Here is a 17,877-nt window from a genome sequence, read left to right as displayed (position 1 = left end):
TTAATGGACCCGAAGGTCGAGCGTACATATTATAACCTCATTTTTTTTGTTTTTAATAGGTACGTATAACTTTTTTTGGCGATGGCTGCTAATTGTTTTTTGTTTTTTGTGTATTTTACAAACCATCTACGTTTGGCTCCTAATGCAAATAGTAAATTTGTTTTGGATTCTCTGGATCAAGCTGAGCAAAAAAGGTATCTTGTGAGTTTTTCTATAAAATTGACTGTTGTCGAGTTACATGCAATTTCAAATTTGAAAAACGCGAAAATGGCCATTTTCAAGGCTTAATAACTCGATTAAAAATTATTATTATGAAAGTCATAAAGTGACCAACTTAAAGTTTAAAGCCCCCCTGCAATAGCCTAAAGAAATTTTTGTCATTATTTTATTGCTAACTATTATTTTTAATAATTAAAAATGAGCGCTAAGCATGTATTGAAGCGGCCGTCCGCGAGAGAGAGATGTACAATATTCATTGGACGTTTTAAAAAAATATCGATTGGAAGTCAAAAATACGTTTTAAAAAAATAAAATAAAATAAAATAAAATAAAATAAAAAAATAAAAAGGAATTTTGAGGTTATATGTATTGTACACTCGACCTACACGTGTCTATGGGCCATTCCACGAACATACGCCTGTTTTGGATTACCTCGACAACGAATATTTTACTGTGCAACATAAGAAGTACGAAAGTAAATGGCGCTAATAATTATTCCAAAAAACAACAATGTAATTTGCAATTTACTTTCGTTTTTCTTATTTTGTACAGTAAAATATTCGTTGTCGAAGTAATCTAAAACAGGCGTATGTTCGTGGAATAGGGTATATAAAAAATAGATATGTTTTGTAGACGCCTCATAAAAATGTTAAATTAATTGCAACTTTAAACAAAAAAAAAAAATAGAAAAATTGACGTTTTTGTGGGGGCAGAGGCAACGTAAAAAAAAATATTCAGGCTGTATCGATCTCAAAAAATAATATTCAGCCCGCAAAAACCCTTACATAACTTAAAAAAACATGGTTTTTGGGGGGTTTAAAGGTATTTTGCCTAATTTTTGATAATCCTAAAATACTCATTTATTTCAAATTATACATAATCTATTAACAAAACCTTGAGTTGATCTATGTTGCAGTCTATAAAATGGAGAAAATCCCTAAAAACCCCCTAAAAAACAGTTTTCTGGATTTTTCAAGATGGCGCACCTGACGGAAAAATCTGAAAAAAATCAGAGAGACAGCTTTTGAGAAAATACACAAAATGCAAAAAAAATTGGACATGCAGCCCCCTCCAAAAAAAAGTTATAGGTTTTAAAAAAGTTAAAAAAAAATTGAGGTTATGTACACTCGACCTAAGGATCCATAAAAAATGGACATGTTTTGTAAAAGCCTCAGTTATACGTGTGATTTTTTTGAAATTTTTAAATCAATTGCAACCCAATTAAAAAAAATTAAATCTAAAAATCGATGTTTTAGGCTGTGGGGGGAGGGGTAAGGGGGTGGCGAGCTAAAAATCCTCGTTATCTCATTTTTTAATTTTAATTGCACAGAACGTAAAAAAATTAAAAAAATTGAATTCTGAGAGTGAGGGCATTTTGCCTATCTTAACGGGGGGTACCCTTTGTTTCATTTTGTTTACGTTTAATCAATTTTATTTAATTCTATGTAATTTTGTGTATTTTCATTAAGTTTTATTTAATTTTATATATTTTTATTTGTTTTTGTTTAATTTTATTTAGTTTTATTTATTTTTATGTCATTTTATTTATTTTAATTTAATTTTAAATGAACTAATGCAGAGCGCAGATATTGTTAGATTTGTGAAGTCTCAAATACTAAGCTGGCTTGGTCACTTAGAAAGAATGCCAGATAATCGAGCTGTGAAAGTAATTCAGAGATGGAAGCCCCAAGGAAATATAACAAGAGGAAGGCCCCGTAAAAGATAGATAGACGACGTAGAGGGGGATATTAAAACCATGAACATCAGGCAGTGGCGAAGGAAAGTATCCGACAGGACAGAATGGAAAAACATTGTTAAACAGGCCAAGGCTCCCAAAGAATTGTAGCGCCATTAGAAGAAGAAGAAGAATATTTATTTATTCAATTAATTTTTGACAATATGCTAACTAAATACTTCAATCATACAGTGTGTCAATTTTAAAACTTACAATGGGCTATATCTCACGAACAAAAGCTGATATGGAAAAATGCTTAAAACCGTTTCTAGGATAGTAAGAGGAAGCTAAAATTACATGAAAGAGAACTCACCCTCATCAACCCCCTAGGGTCCGCCCACCACAACCAAAAAAGTTTAAATTGCAAACCCCTACTTGTGATACATCATTGAAAAGACTATAAAAAATTCTATCCAATGGTATAAATAATAATTATACAGGGTGAAGCAATAATTGTGAAACTTGGGCTTAAATGAAAAATTTAATAAGGTTTTTGTTGAACCACAAATTTGTTAAAAAATGTCAATTAAATAAAAATGTTCAAAGTGGCTTCCGTCGTTTTGTAAACAATAATACAGCCTATTTTCAAATTCTGCACGGACTTTGGCAAATGTTGTTCTTGTAATAGCGCGACATGCTTGCGTATTTCTTTCTCGAAATTCCTCAAGTGACGCAGGTTGAGTTTTATAAAAAACTGACTTGAGGTAACCCCATATAAAAAAGTCAGGTGGCGGTAAGTCTGGTGATCTAAATAGGCCACTCAATAGGCCACTCAATAGGACCTCTCCTTCCAATTCATTTGTTCGGATAATTAGTATCTAACCAGTGCCTAACTGGAGCTGCATAGTGAGGAGGTGCTCCATCTTGTTGGAAGTGCAGCAAGCCTTCGTCTAGAGCTAGGTTGCCTTGATCGTCCCTTTGGTTCTCTAATTCATGCACAATTAAAGGTTCGATGGTGTTTTCCAGCATATCGAGATAAATGTCGCCACTTAAATTGCCTGGTATGAACAACGGGCCAATTATAGCATCGCCTAATATTCCTGCCCAAATATCCAGTTTTTCAGGATATTGAGTGTGACCTTCTCTGAATCGATGCGGGTTCGCATCACTCCAGTACCCCCAGTTTTGTTTATTTACATTACCATTCATCATAAAAGTACATTCATCAGTGAAACAAGTATTTTTTAACAATCTCGGTTCAACGCGAATTCTTTCAGTCATGAGTTCACAAAACTCAATTCGTCGGTCTGGATCATCATCGCCTAGTTCTTGAAGAATTTGTGTTTTGTACGGATAAAACTTATGTAATTTCAACACCTTTCTAACCGACGCATGTGAAAGTCCTGTCATTGCAGATACTTGACGTGTTGATGCAGTAGGCTCTATTGCAAAATTTCCAAGGACCTCAATTTGGGATGCTTCATTCAGTAATCTTGGGGCATAGCTTTTTTTATTTTGCACTGATCCCGTTTCTCTAAACTTTTCTACTAAATCGCGGACGTACACGTGACTTAAATTTTTGTCCGGATGCCTTTCATTAAATATTTGAGCTGTTCGTAAATAACACTGGTTCTGGGACGCAAATATGAAAATAATCTCCACGCGTTCAGGTTTACTGTAAACCATCGTGACAACTACAGCTTAATGACAGTACCGATCGTAAAAATGATAAAAACTAATGACATTTAGTGACATGCACATCAAAGAAACATGAAACGTAAATTACGTTTCATGGAAATAAAACACTGCTAAACAAATATACGTCCGGCCATTTATGAAACTCTCCGAAAATAAAAATGTGTCATGAGCATGAATTACACTCGTTTCTCATGTTTCACGGTTCATGATTCATGTTTTTCGTTTCATGTTTCTTTGGTGTGCGGCTTGTCTTAAAGGTCTCAAATAAACCAAAAGTATTATATCTGACTGAAACCAAAAAACAGATGGTTTTAACTTGTTTTGCAAAAAACGGCAAATTAAGTTTTTATACAAAAAATGTACCGACGGATATTTATCATTCACAATAATAGTTCGGGAGATAGTATTACAAATATTAAAGTCATAGTAAGCCGGCTGATATCAAAACCCTGTATAATTATTATTTATACCATTAGATAGCATTTTTATAGTCTTTTAAATTGTATCACAAGTAGGGGTTTGCAATTTAAAATTTTTTGGTTGTGGTGGGTGGGGTCTAGTGGGTTGATGGGGTGAGTTCTCTTTCATGTCATTTTAGTTCCCCCGTATTTTCCTAGAAACGGTTTCAAACATTTTTCGATATAAGCTTTTGTTCGTAAGATATAGCCCATTGTAAGTTTTAAAATTGACACACTGTATAGTCCGACAGACGGCTTAAAAGTCGAGGGACGCTCGTAATTAACAATAAAAAAGTACTTACCACAATCTTAAAATTAAATGTTTAAACTTTACTTTAGGCACATGGCAACCTCAAAAAAATAATTTACATTTTGCAAATTTTGAGTTTTTAATCCTCGAAAATGCGTATCAGATTTTATATCGCTTATAGCTCGAAAACTATAACTTTTGGGAAAAATTAAAATTTTGTTTAAAATTACCCAAACAAAACCAAAGAAATACTTTCTGGGACAAAATAGGTGGCCTTTTAAATGTGTTTAAAATTTTTTTTAAGCCATTTCTGCCCAAAAATTTCACTCAACACCCTTCTTATTTATTTAGAGGGAACATTTTTGAACAGTAATCCGCAAAGAAATAAACAATCCGTAAATGAAATCAGGGAAAGGATAAACAAGGGCAGAGCAGCGACCCGTGCCTTAAACTCTCTTCTCTGGCAAAAAACAATTCGACGAGAAACCAAAAAACACATTTACGGCAGTATAGTCCAAAGTATTACACTTTACGGTTCGGAAGTATGGAACGTCACCAAAGCTAATAGAAACAAACTTATGACTACAGAAATTCATTATCTGAGACGAAGCTGCGGTAGATCGATACCACAGTATAAAGAGGGACAGTAGAACCACTCTCCGAAAAATTGGACGTAAAATCTGCAGTGGCGCATGGCGACCGCGCAATGTTCTTAGTCGCTTTTGCCCCACTCTCGCATTGCTAGTCGCATATAAACGTACGGATTTTAACAGGGACAACCCGCATCCACCACTGGTGAATTACCAATTATTGCGTACTGCCGGTATTACTTTTTGAGATCAAAGCGCCGACAGAGGAGTGGTTTTACTGTGGAACCTCTATATACTGTGTCGATACTGAAGAATGTTAGAAACGAACAAATAAGAAACGAAATGAAAATGGAACGAAATATCAAAGATGATATAGAAAGAAAACAATTAACCTGGTTCGGACATGCTAACAGAATGCCAGAGTACAGATGGCCTAGAAGAGTACTGGATTGGATCCCTCCTGAAAGATGAAAGAGAGAACGACCGCGGAGAAGTTGGCAGAACGATATTGATGAAGCAAAAGTGGCAATAGACTTAGAAGAGGCAACTGTATAATATGACAGGAAAAGATGGAAATTGGGGGCGGAGAAGCAGCGACAGCCGTAATCAATCCGTTATATATTATATACCATTATGTATCACTTTATCAATCAAAAATAGAGTAAAAATTTTATTTTTTTTTTAATTATAACGCGGGCACATAAATTTGATACACCCTGTATATTGATTTGTAACTATTTAGTAGAAGGTAGCTTTTACGCAATGGGTTTATCCTTAATGAGTTTTTCCCTGAAGACTTAAAGACATTTGTAAATATAGTGAAGTGAAAAGACAATTATTTCGGATTATAATTTAAAAAGATTGTTTGTTACGGGAAAGGTATTAATCCACAGGTAGCTGTAATTATTAGTTTTTAGAAAAATAAAGGTAGAGAGATTTGGAATTTTAAGTCTTTTGTTTAAGCACAAGAATAGTTTGTAGAATTCCCGAAAAGTCATTATCATGAATAGAAGTAATTGTTTGGAAAGATGCGTGGGTTTTTCGAATGAAAGAGGAGGAAGCTAGAGAGAGAGAAATGTTTCTGATTGGCTTGGCAATTTGGAATGGGGAGAGAGAATTTTGAATGTTCAGTTTGGAAAATCAGATAGGATTGTGTAGCCGGCATCCGAGAAGGGCAGTCGAAAGTTTTCGCGGATAGTTTCAGAAGCAAGTACTAGTGGTTGTTTGTTAGTGGAGAGTAGCTGAAAAGTGGAACGAGAGACAAATCAAATCGAGAAGAAAACCTCTTTGATTCTGTAAAGTCCAAGAGAGTAAGTTACAAGAATTATAGTTATTAAAATTATTTGTGACACCAAGTAAAAAAGAAACTTGGGTCTCAGGAGATTATTGTTGAGAGAAAGAGAGGAGAGAGTTTTGGAGTTTATTGAACGAGTACTGGTCAAAAGAGGCCTGGCTTGTGTTTTGGAGAAACAGTTGCTGGTATTCTGCTGGATTGATGGTGAGAACGGAGAGGGCTTTGATTGGTAGCCTAACATAATCAACAAGAAAGAGCTGTTTGGGCCAAGAGGAGACATCATTGTGTGTGAATCAAAAAGGTCAGTCAATAACTTATGTGATAGATGTTCTTTATAATCAGAAGTTAAAAATGCTGCGTAAAAGCATATGAATTAAGATTCCAACATTTCAAAAATTTAATAGGAAGTATAAGTATTTTTGCAAATACCTAAATTTGTTTGCTTAGCTTATTTTATTAATGGTATCAGGGACAAAGCGATAAATATTTGTTTGAATTAGATTAATTATATGGTAAAAGTTTCATTTGGGCAATTATGCCCACAAGATTTAATTGATATATTTTCAGAGCATTGCTTTTGATAATAAAGGTATTTATATGTGCTTATGTATGATTTTTCTATTTATCTCCTTTTCCTATTTTATTCCGATAAGGATCAACTAAGAGATACTCCACGAGAAAGGATAAGTATAACCTAAGATAATTTAATTATTTTTTTTATGACAAAAAGGCACCCTGAGATTTCTTCTTAATTAATTTTTGTATAATCCCCAAAGAAAACGATCCCAAATTTTTTCATAGAGCCTCACAACATGGACTAAGAGGGTGTTTATACTCACCCTTTCTGCCCTCGGCCGTGTCAGACACCGGCTGAACTTATTATTAGGTTACTGAAACTCCGTACTGAAGGAATTTTGCCATTTTCAGTAGTTCGCTTACAATAGTGGTTCATTGATAAGGTCGAACCCCTTTTACGATTTGTTTGTGTGTGAAAAGACGTTATAATGTAAGTTTACAATATTTATTTTGGTTCTTGCATATTTTATAAGAAATTGTCCCGCGCTATACAGGGTGTTTCATTGGGAAAGTAACATACGTTAACTTGTAGAAACAGGATACTTGGGCGGTCTCAACAATACCAGAATTAATGGGTCTTACTGCGTTAATAACAAAGATACTGGGTGTTTGATCTATTTTGCCATTTTCTGATTTGGTTCATAACTTTTTAACCACACTGTATATTTATTTTATATTTGCCAAGCAAACATTCTTTAAGGTGTACAATCAATTAATTTATTTACAATTGTATAAAATCCAGGTCCGTATTAAAAAATAATGAAAAAATATTCCGACCCAAAAACAACACCCAGTACATTCAATTTTTTTTAAAATAGGTTTTGCATTTGAAAAGAGTATGAAAAACTAAATTTAGTTGGCATACTTTGAATTTTCGGCAAAATGATTTTTCTGGTAAAATTTTGAATCTGAATTCTGAAATTATGCGATTTGCGAGAGCTCGAAGTAGAAAAAAAAATTAAAATACGACTTATAACTTGTTAATCACACTGTATATTTATTTTATATATAACACCGAATATTCTGTAAGGTGTTTAATCAATTAATTTATTTACAATCATAAAAAATCCAGTGCCGGATTAAAAACTATTGGAAACATGTTCCGACCCAAAAGAAACACCCTGTTCATTATATATTTTTTTAAAATGTTCAGTTTTTTGCATGTAAAAAGTGGCTGAAAAGGTAAATTTAGTGGTATGCTTTTTCTCATGAGGATCTTGCAGTGCGTCACAGTTTTTTAATTTCTTTCTAACGCATTAAATTGTATGTCACAAAAAAAACGCACGTTGGTGATTACATTTCGGTGACATTTATAACATTTATTTTAGTTGTCAGTAGATGGCGCTATAATCGAAAATAAAATAATTTGCGAAATATATAATATATCTACAAATATAATCTGAACAATTTAAAAGACTATACAAATCAAAGAAAATACCATTTTATAAATGCACAATTGATTTGTTTTTATGCCAAATTGCAAATAAAATTTGACAACTGTCAGATTTAACTAAAATGTCATGTCACTAAAATGTATATTATCACGGACTTACCTTTTTTTCTATCATTTGTGACGCACTGAAAAATGCTCATGAAAAGAAGCATATACCTCGAATTTTCGGCAAAATGGTTTTTCTGATATAATTATGAATTTGAATTTTGAAATTATATGAATTGGGAGAGCTCGAAGTAAAAAAATTAAAACGTGACTTAATTTTAATTAATACCATTATTTATTCTAAATTAGTAAAATGTTAACATTTAAGTGTTTGTTTATTATGGCGATAAATAATTCATAACAAATATTAACATTTAATTATTAATCAATAAATAGTAAAGAGTTCACCAAAAATACAGGACTTTGTTTTCAACAAGGTGGTGGTCATTTTAAACAATAACTATAGTTTTGATAAGTTATTTTTCAGCAAATATTTTTTGTTTTTTTTAATTTTTAAGATAGTTTGTCGATTAAAATTATGTATTTTTTGTGGAGCCTTTATTATTTATTTACTAATTAAAGGTGAATATTTGTTATAAATTATTTGTCGCCATAATAAAAAAACACTGAAATGTTAACCTTTTACCAATTTAGATTAAAATGATGTTATTAATTAAAGTTAAGTTAAATATTAATTTTTTTACTTCGAGCTCTCGCAATTCACATACTTCCAGAATTCAAATTCAAAATTTTACCAGAAAAATAATTTTGCCGAAAATTCAAAGTACATGTACCACTAAATTTAGTTTCTCATACCCTTCTCAAATGCACAATCCACTTTAAAAAAATTTATTGTACAGGGTGGTTTTTGGGTCGGAATATTTTTCTAATATTTTTTAATCCGGCCCTGGATTTTTTATAATTCTAAATAACTGATTCGATTGGACACCTTAAAGAATATTCGGTGTTAAATATAAAATAAATTTGCAGTGTGGTTGACAAGTTGTAAGTCATATTTTAATTTTTTTTCTATTTCGAGCTCTCGCAATTCGCATAATTTCAGAATTCAAATTAAAAATTTTACCAGGAAAATAATCATCTCAAATTCGAAGTATACTACTAAATTTAGTTTTTCATCCTCTTTTCAAATAAATGCAAAATCTTTTTTAAAAAAATTGAATGTACATACTGGGTATTGTTTTTGAGTCGGAAGATTTTCCATTATTACTTAATCCGGATCTGTATTTGTTAAAATTGTAAATAAATTAGTTGATTGTACACCTTAACCTTCGGAGTAGGGAGATTATTTGACTTACTTAGATTACGATGATGGGTCAAGCGTGACCCATTCTTATTTTATTTATAAGGATGTTTTAAATAGTCAGTATTATTAAACAGTATCTTTAATTCGACAAAAACAAACAAAATCCTAAATTATTTTATTTAAATTTTTTAAGATGGTTACCCATGGGCATATACTAGTTCGCTCCGGGCATAGGTAAATTTGCTTCTGCCACATATTTGAATACAGTGGAACCTCGATAGGTCGGATTAATCGAGACTGCGGCCGATCCGAGTACCGAAAATCCGAGTTAGCCGGAGAATATGGTAAAAATTAATAAAACACGGTATACTTACAGATAAACTCCATTATAATTGCAAAAACATGAAATACATAAAATATGCACAATACATCTAAATTACGTACAGTTGTATACAGTATTGTTTATTTCTTAGTAAAAAACTTGGTCAAAGTGAAAAAATGTTTGTTTTGTCTGATGAAAATCGGTTCGGGTTAGCCGGACTTCCGGGTTATCGGAGGCCGACTTATCGGGGTTCCACTGTACGTATACCCGTAAACAGAGACGGCTGCGATTTACGTGTACCTACAAACATATTGAAAATATCCTTCGGAATCCGAAGACCGGGTCAGGACTGACCCGGCATCATAGATGTTACGTAGAGGAAAAACTGTAATTTGCATGTTCACGAATTATATACGAAAAAATAGATTGAAACAAATAAGGAGAACTTACGATCAATCGGATTTGTAAAAAAATTATTTTATAAAATATTAAGAAATAACTGAATTTCTGGTCACGCTTGACCCAGTCTTCGTACTCCGAAGGTTAAAGAATATTTGCTTCCCAAATATAAAATAAATATACATTGTGGTTAAAAAGTTATGAACCAAATAAGAAAATGGCAAAATTGATAAAACACCCAGTATATTTGTTATTAATGAAGTAAGACTCATTAAGTATAGTATTTTTGAGACCGCTTAAGTGTCCTATTGCTACAGTTAAGGTATGTTACTTTCCCAATGAAACTTTGGTAAAGAATGGGCCATAGTTGGTCATAGAGTCATAGTGAACCTTAGTTTCCTGAGCTTAAAATATGTCGATTTAAGCTAACTTACCTTGGTACGAAAGTTGATAATAACCGAAATACAGGGTGTCAAAATTAAACTTTTATTTTATTTATTCTTGAATATTTCCTGATAGGCATGGGATAACAACACGAACTTTGCTAGGCGGTGGTTTTTTGGCATAAGAAATCTAAATTCGCCACCAAAAATGATGTATTACTCAGAGGTCGCCACATACGTCTTTCAGCGCTCATTTAATACGTTCAATTTTTTTTATCCCCCACTCTACATACTTTTTGAATCAAAACTTTTATTCTCTTAATATTTTACTTAAAAAAGGTATACTAGATTTATCTCGCTAAACTCAACTGTTTTCGAGATAAACGCATTTTAATTTTGCGGTGCAACATATTTTCTTGTATATCATTGTAGTTACACCCGAAAAATAATCTTGTAACCATAATAATTATGCAAGTTCTCATATTTATGTCATTGCATCCCAAATCGTATTTAAAGGAACTTGGGCCACATTTTTGGAAGTTATTATGGTTTTAAGTTTATTCTTCGAGTGTAACTACAATGATATTATGCAAAAAATTATGTTGCATCACAATTTAAACTGCGTTTATCTCGAAAACGGTTGGGTCTAGCGAGATAAATGTAGTATACCTTTTTTAAGTAAAAATATTACGAGAATAAAAATTTTGATCCAAAAAGTATGTAGAGTGAGGGACAAAAAAAATTGAACGTATTAAATGAGTGCTGAAAGACGTATGTGGCGTCCTCTGGGTAATACATCATTTTTGGTGGCGAATTTAGATTGCTCGTCCCAAAAAAACCCCGCCTACCAAATGTCGTGTTGTTATCCCATGCCTGTCAGGAAATATTTAAGAATATATAAAATAAAAGTTACACTTTGACATCCTTTATTTCGGTTATTATCAAATTTCGTACTAAAGTTAGCTTTATTCGATCTATTTTAAGCTCACAGATCTCAGGTTAAGCTATGGCCCATTCTTTACCAATCACCTTGTATATATATATATATATATATATATATATATATATATATATATATATATATATATATAAGAAGACAATGAGTCTTTGCTGACAGTAAATGTACAGTTTTTGGTTATTGGGTTATGCAGCAATTGATAAGTGTACTCTTTTAAGTCTTTATTCCGAGCTTTCGTTCATGATTATGAACATCGTCAGGGTGCTACAATTATATTATATATGTGAAACAATATGAAAATATGTATATAAAATTATATGTACTTACAACTTATTGAGGATATTTCAAATAGGTGGTCATTAAAATGAGAATTGTACTTATTAAAATGGTCATGTAATGTCTCGATAAAACAAAATTATTCAAATAAAAATTTTTATAATTTAGTTCAACTTCAAAATCGACGAAATATAAAATGACACTTGGACATTCATGACATGGCATTATTTGAAATATCTAACAAAAATTTTTAAAGATGATCAATTTAGTAAACGACCAATAGGGTCAATGATAATTAAGAAAGTATTTTTTAAATTTTATAAATTACTGTTGAAATTATAAATTAAGGTAAAATTTAAAAAAATTAGTAAGATTTTTTGATCAAGTTTAATTAGAAGTTTTAAATTATTTATATAAAAGTAGTGTATAAAGTTGTTGACAAAAATTAATTTATACAAAAGTAATTTATAATGTTGTTGACAAGTCAGAGTATCTAGAAGAGGAGTTAGGAGATAACTCACGATTATCTAAAAATAGTAGATAAGAAAACATTTCATTTAGGTGGCCTATATCAGTACGATGATTCATCGAATTTGGATTTTTATTTATGTGAACCATTTCCAAAAAAAAGCCGCTTTGAAGTATGTGACTCACGGTCCAATATTTTAGCGTTATTGTAATCAATTTGATGATTATTATTGAAAACATGTTCACCCAATGCACTTCTGTCAGGGTACAATCTGCAGTCTGACTTATGTGAAGTTATTCTGTCTTTTAATCTTCTTGATGTTTGACCAATATATATTTGATTACAATTGAAACAAGGAAGACTGTAGACTGTACCAGTTTTAGAAAGCATTGGAGTCCTGTCTTTGACGTTTGAAAAAACCTTATTGACTGTGAGAGTCGTCTTAAATGCAAGTTTGATATTTTCGAAAGGCTTAAAAAGTCTAGTAAACTTCGGTGCAATATCGCTAATATATGGTAAGGTCATATAAGTTACGTTAGTAACGGGAGTCGCGTTGGTTTGCGAGTTGTCTGCATCAAAATTGTTATTAACATTTGTTGGTTGAATGTTAATTGTATTAAACAGTAATTTCTTCAACAAAGACTCTGGATAACCGTTTTCCAAAAAAAGTTGATACAATATTTTTAAATTTTTTGAGTGAAAAGAAACATCGCTGATTTTTAAAACGCGGTTTTTCATGGATTTAATTAAATTGATTTTCATAACGTGTTTATGGTATGAACTATAGTTTAGATATCTGCCTGAACTAAGTGGTTTACGATACCAATCCACTAATAAAATGTTATTTTTACGTATAACTCTAGTGTCCAAAAAAGGTACAGAACTCAATATGTCCTCTTTTTCAAGAGTAAATTGTATATGATGGTTAAAGCTGTTAAAATAGAATAACAAATTATCAAGTTCATTAGTAGGCAAGCAAAGTAGAATGTTATCTACATATCTTTTGATGAAAAATAATTTGAAGGGTAACACACGTAACACAAAATCTAAAATATAATCCATAACATAATCAGCTAAGATAGGGGAAATTGTACTACCCATAGGTGTACCAAAAGTCTGTTTGTAAAATCCACTGTTAAATACAAAATAATTGTTTTCAAAAAGAAAGGTTAAAAGTTCAAAAAATGTTGATTTAGACAACTCACAATTATTCGAAATGTTTAGTAATGTATATCTTAATATCTGTATTACTGCCATTGACTATAATTGGTCTATTTCATTGATGCAGACAACTCGCAAACCAACGCGACTCCCGTTACTAACGTAACTTATATGACCTTACCATATATTAGCGATATTGCACCGAAGTTTACTAGACTTTTTAAGCCTTTCGAAAATATCAAACTTGCATTTAAGACGACTCTCACAGTCAATAAGGTTTTTTCAAACGTCAAAGACAAGACTCCAATGCTTTCTAAAACTGGTACAGTCTACAGTCTTCCTTGTTTTGATTGTAATCAAATATATATTGGTCAAACATCAAGAAGATTAAAAGACAGAATAACTTCACATAAGTCAGACTGCAGATTGTACCCTGACAGTGCATTGGGTGAACATGTTTTCAATAATAATCATCAAATTGATTACAATAACGCTAAAATATTGGACCGTGAGTCACATACTTCAAAGCGGCTTTTTTTGGAAATGGTTCACATAAATAAAAATCCAAATTCGATGAATCATCGTACTGATATAGGCCACCTAAATGAAATGTTTTCTTATCTACTATTTTTAGATAATCGTGAGTTATCTCCTAACTCCTCTTCTAGATACTCTGACTTGTCAACAACATTATAAATTACTTTTGTATAAATTAATTTTTGTCAACAACTTTATACACTACTTTTATATAAATAATTTAAAACTTCTAATTAAACTTGATCAAAAAATCTTACTAATTTTTTTAAATTTTACCTTAATTTATAATTTCAACAGTAATTTATAAAATTTAAAAAATACTTTCTTAATTATCATTGACCCTATTGGTCGTTTACTAAATTGATCATCTTTAAAAATTTTTGTTAGATATTTCAAATAATGCCATGTCATGAATGTCCAAGTGTCATTTTATATTTCGTCGATTTTGAAGTTGAACTAAATTATAAAAATTTTTATTTGAATAATTTTGTTTTATCGAGACATTACATGACCATTTTAATAAGTACAATTCTCATTTTAATGACCACCTATTTGAAATATCCTCAATAAGTTGTAAGTACATATAATTTTATATACATATTTTCATATTGTTTCACATATATAATATAATTGTAGCACCCTGACGATGTTCATAATCATGAACGAAAGCTCGGAATAAAGACTTAAAAGAGTACACTTATCAATTGCTGCATAACCCAATAACCAAAAACTGTATATATATATATATATATATATATATATATATATATATATATATATATATATATCCTACTATCAATTTGGCATCGATACATTATGCATTTACCATCGATTTGGCATCGTCTTGCAAAGTGGCATCTGTATATCGATGCCACTTTACACTACCTTAATAACTTTATTCCTGTACTTGCTACCAGAAGTCTAATCAGCTCGGTAGTTAGAGATTTGATTCCTTGATGTTACTTTAATATATCAGCTTTCCTTGTTTACCTCTTACTAAGTTATATAAGTTTATTCCATAAAATGTTTGAGTCCAAAATGATCGTACAGTGAAAATATTATATACATTTAGTTCAGTGTTTTACCGTTTTGTCGCTGCCGTTATATACATGAAAACGTATATCCCACTTTCATTATCAATCATTTTGGCATCAGAAATTTGGCATCACTGTTGAATACAATATTATTCACAACGAAAAATAGACAATTTGAGAATGTATATATTATTTTCATAAAGAAATCAGTCTGGCATCATGTTTTATTGTTTTCACCCAATTTTGAAAAAATGTGAAAACTTTGTATTATCCACGTCCGTCTGTCCGTCTGTCTGTAACCACAACTCCTCCGTCAATATACCAGCTAGAATGACAAATGAGGTATCAAATGAAAGCTGATAATCCAAGGATGGTACTAAAGGTGAGATATTTTACCTTGGCGGTCTGTCCGTCGGTCTTTACGACCGCGAATATAACTCCTCCATCATTATACCAGGTAGAATGACAAATGAGGTGTCAAATGAAAGCATATAATCCAAGGATGGTACTAACGGTGAGATATTTGACCTAGGCTGTCTTTCCGTCGGTCCCTCCGACCGCAAATATAACTCCTCCGTCATTATACCAGGTAGAATGACAAATGAGGTGTCAAAAGAAAGCTTATAATACAAGGATGGTACTAAAGGTGAGATATTTGACTTAGGCGGTCTGTGACTCGGTCCCTCCGACCGCGAATATAACTTATCCGTCATTATACCAGGTAGAATGACAAATGAGGTGTCAAATGAAAGCTGATAATCCTAGGATGGTACTAAACGTGAGATATTTGACCTAGGCTGTCTTTACGTCGGTCCCTCCGACCGCGAATATAACTCCTCCGTCATTATACCAGGTAGAATGACAAATGAGGTGTCAAAAGAAAGCTTATAATACAAGGATGGTACTAAAGGTGAGATATTTAACTTAGGCGATCTGTGCGCCGGTCCCTCCGACCGCCAATATAACTCCTCCATCATTATACCAGGTAGAATGACAAATGAGGTGTCAAATGAAAGCTTATATTCCAAGGATGGTAATAAAGGTGAGATATTTGACCTAGGCTGTCTTTCCGACGGTCCGTACGACCGGGAATATAACTCCTCCGTCATTATACCATGTAGAATGAGAAATGAGGTGTCAAATGAAGGCTGATATTCCAAGGATGGTACTAAAGGTGAGATATTTGACCTACATGGTCTGTCCGTCGGTCCGTCCGACCGCGAGTATAACTCCTCAATCATTATACCAGGTAGAATGATAAATGAGGTGTCAAATGAAAGCTTATAATCCAAGGATGGTACTAAAGGTGAGATATTTGGCCTAGGCAATCTTTCTGTCGGTCCGTACGACCGCGAATATAATTTTCCGTCATTATACCAGGTAGAATGACAAATGAGGTGTCAAATGAAAGCTTATATTCCAAGGATGGTACTAAAGGTGAGATATTTGACCCAGGCTGTCTTTCCGTCGGTCCGTACGACCGCGCATATTACCCCTCCGTCGTTATACCAGGTAGAATGACAAATGAGGTGTCAAATGAAAGCTGATAATCCAATGATAGTACTACAGGTGAGCGATTTGACCTAGGCTGTCTTTCCGCCGGTCCGTACGACCGCGACTATAACTTCTGCGTCTTTATACCAAGTAGAATGACAAATGAGGTGTCAAATGAAAGCTGATAATCCAATGATGGTACTACAGGTGAGCGATTTGACCTAAGCTGTCTTTCCGCCGGTCCGTACGACCGCGACTATAACTTCTGCGTCTTTATACCAAGTAGAATGATAAATAAGGTGTCAAATGAAAGCTTATAATCCAAGGATGGTACTAAAAGTGAGATATTTGGCCTAGACAATCTTTCTGTCGGTCCGTACGACCGCGAATATAACTTCTCCGTCATTATACCAGGTAGAATGACAAATAAGGTGTCAAATGTAAGCTGGTAATACAAGGATGGTACTAAAGGTGAGATATTTGACCTAGGCGGTCTGTCGGTGGGTCCGTCCGACCGCGAATGTAACTCCTCTATCATTATACCAGCTATAATAATAAATGAGGTGTCAAATGAAAGCTTATAATCCAAGGATGGTACTAAAGGTGAGATATTTGAGCTGGGTACTCTTTCTGTCGGTCCGTACGACCGCCAATATAACTCCTCCGCCATTATACCGGGTAGAATGACAAATGAGGTGTCAAATAAAAGCTTGTGGGTGAAAACCTAGGACTTACGAAGTCCAATTTAAAAATAGGGCATATCAGAGATATGCCTTAGACATCATAGAAGACAATGACACAGAAAAATCAAACAAGCAATATGTCAAAAGGGCCCTAGTTATGTATCTTCGGTCCTGTTGGTCCAATCGTGATGTATAGCACCTCAAATGATAGGATTTGACAAACAGAATACAATGAGAGAAAAATCAAATACAACCTCATGTCAAAAGGGCCTTAGTCGCGTATCTTCGGTCCTATAAGACCAATCGTGACGTACGGCATCTCAAATAATAAGACTTGACAAATAAAATACAATGACACAGAAAAATCAAATACAGCAACAAGTCAAAAGGGCCCTAGTTATGTATATCTAGTCCTATTGGTCCAATTGTGACGTACAGCAACTCAAATGGTAGGGTTTAATGAACAGAATACAATGACACAGAAAAATCAAATACAGCAATATGTCAAAAGGGCCTTATTTACGTATCTTCGCTCCTATTGGTCCAATCGTGGCGTACAGCACCTAAAATAACTGGATTTGACTAATATAATACAATGACGTATGAAAATCAATTACAGCATCATGTCAAAAGGGCCTTAGTCTTGTATCTACGGTTCTATTGGTTCAATCGTGACGTCCGAGCACGGACGTCCAATGG

General features: G+C 32.9%; 1 protein-coding gene across 1 annotated transcript in view; it reads left to right on the top strand.

The window, feature by feature from the left end:
* Nucleotides 1–7,114: 7,114 nt before the first annotated feature.
* LOC114326167 (uncharacterized) overlaps nucleotides 7,115–17,877 on the top strand; it is a 133,059-nt gene continuing 122,296 nt past the window's right edge. Inside the window, exon 1 of the mRNA XM_050652729.1 lies at nucleotides 7,115–7,190. The gene's annotated coding sequence lies outside the window, so the exon portion shown is untranslated. The remainder of the gene's footprint in view (nucleotides 7,191–17,877) is intronic.

This window comes from Diabrotica virgifera, chromosome 6 (assembly GCF_917563875.1).
Source record: "Diabrotica virgifera virgifera chromosome 6, PGI_DIABVI_V3a".
In the NCBI taxonomy this organism is placed as follows: domain Eukaryota; kingdom Metazoa; phylum Arthropoda; class Insecta; order Coleoptera; family Chrysomelidae; genus Diabrotica; species Diabrotica virgifera.
This window is presented reverse-complemented; position numbering and strand designations above follow the sequence as displayed.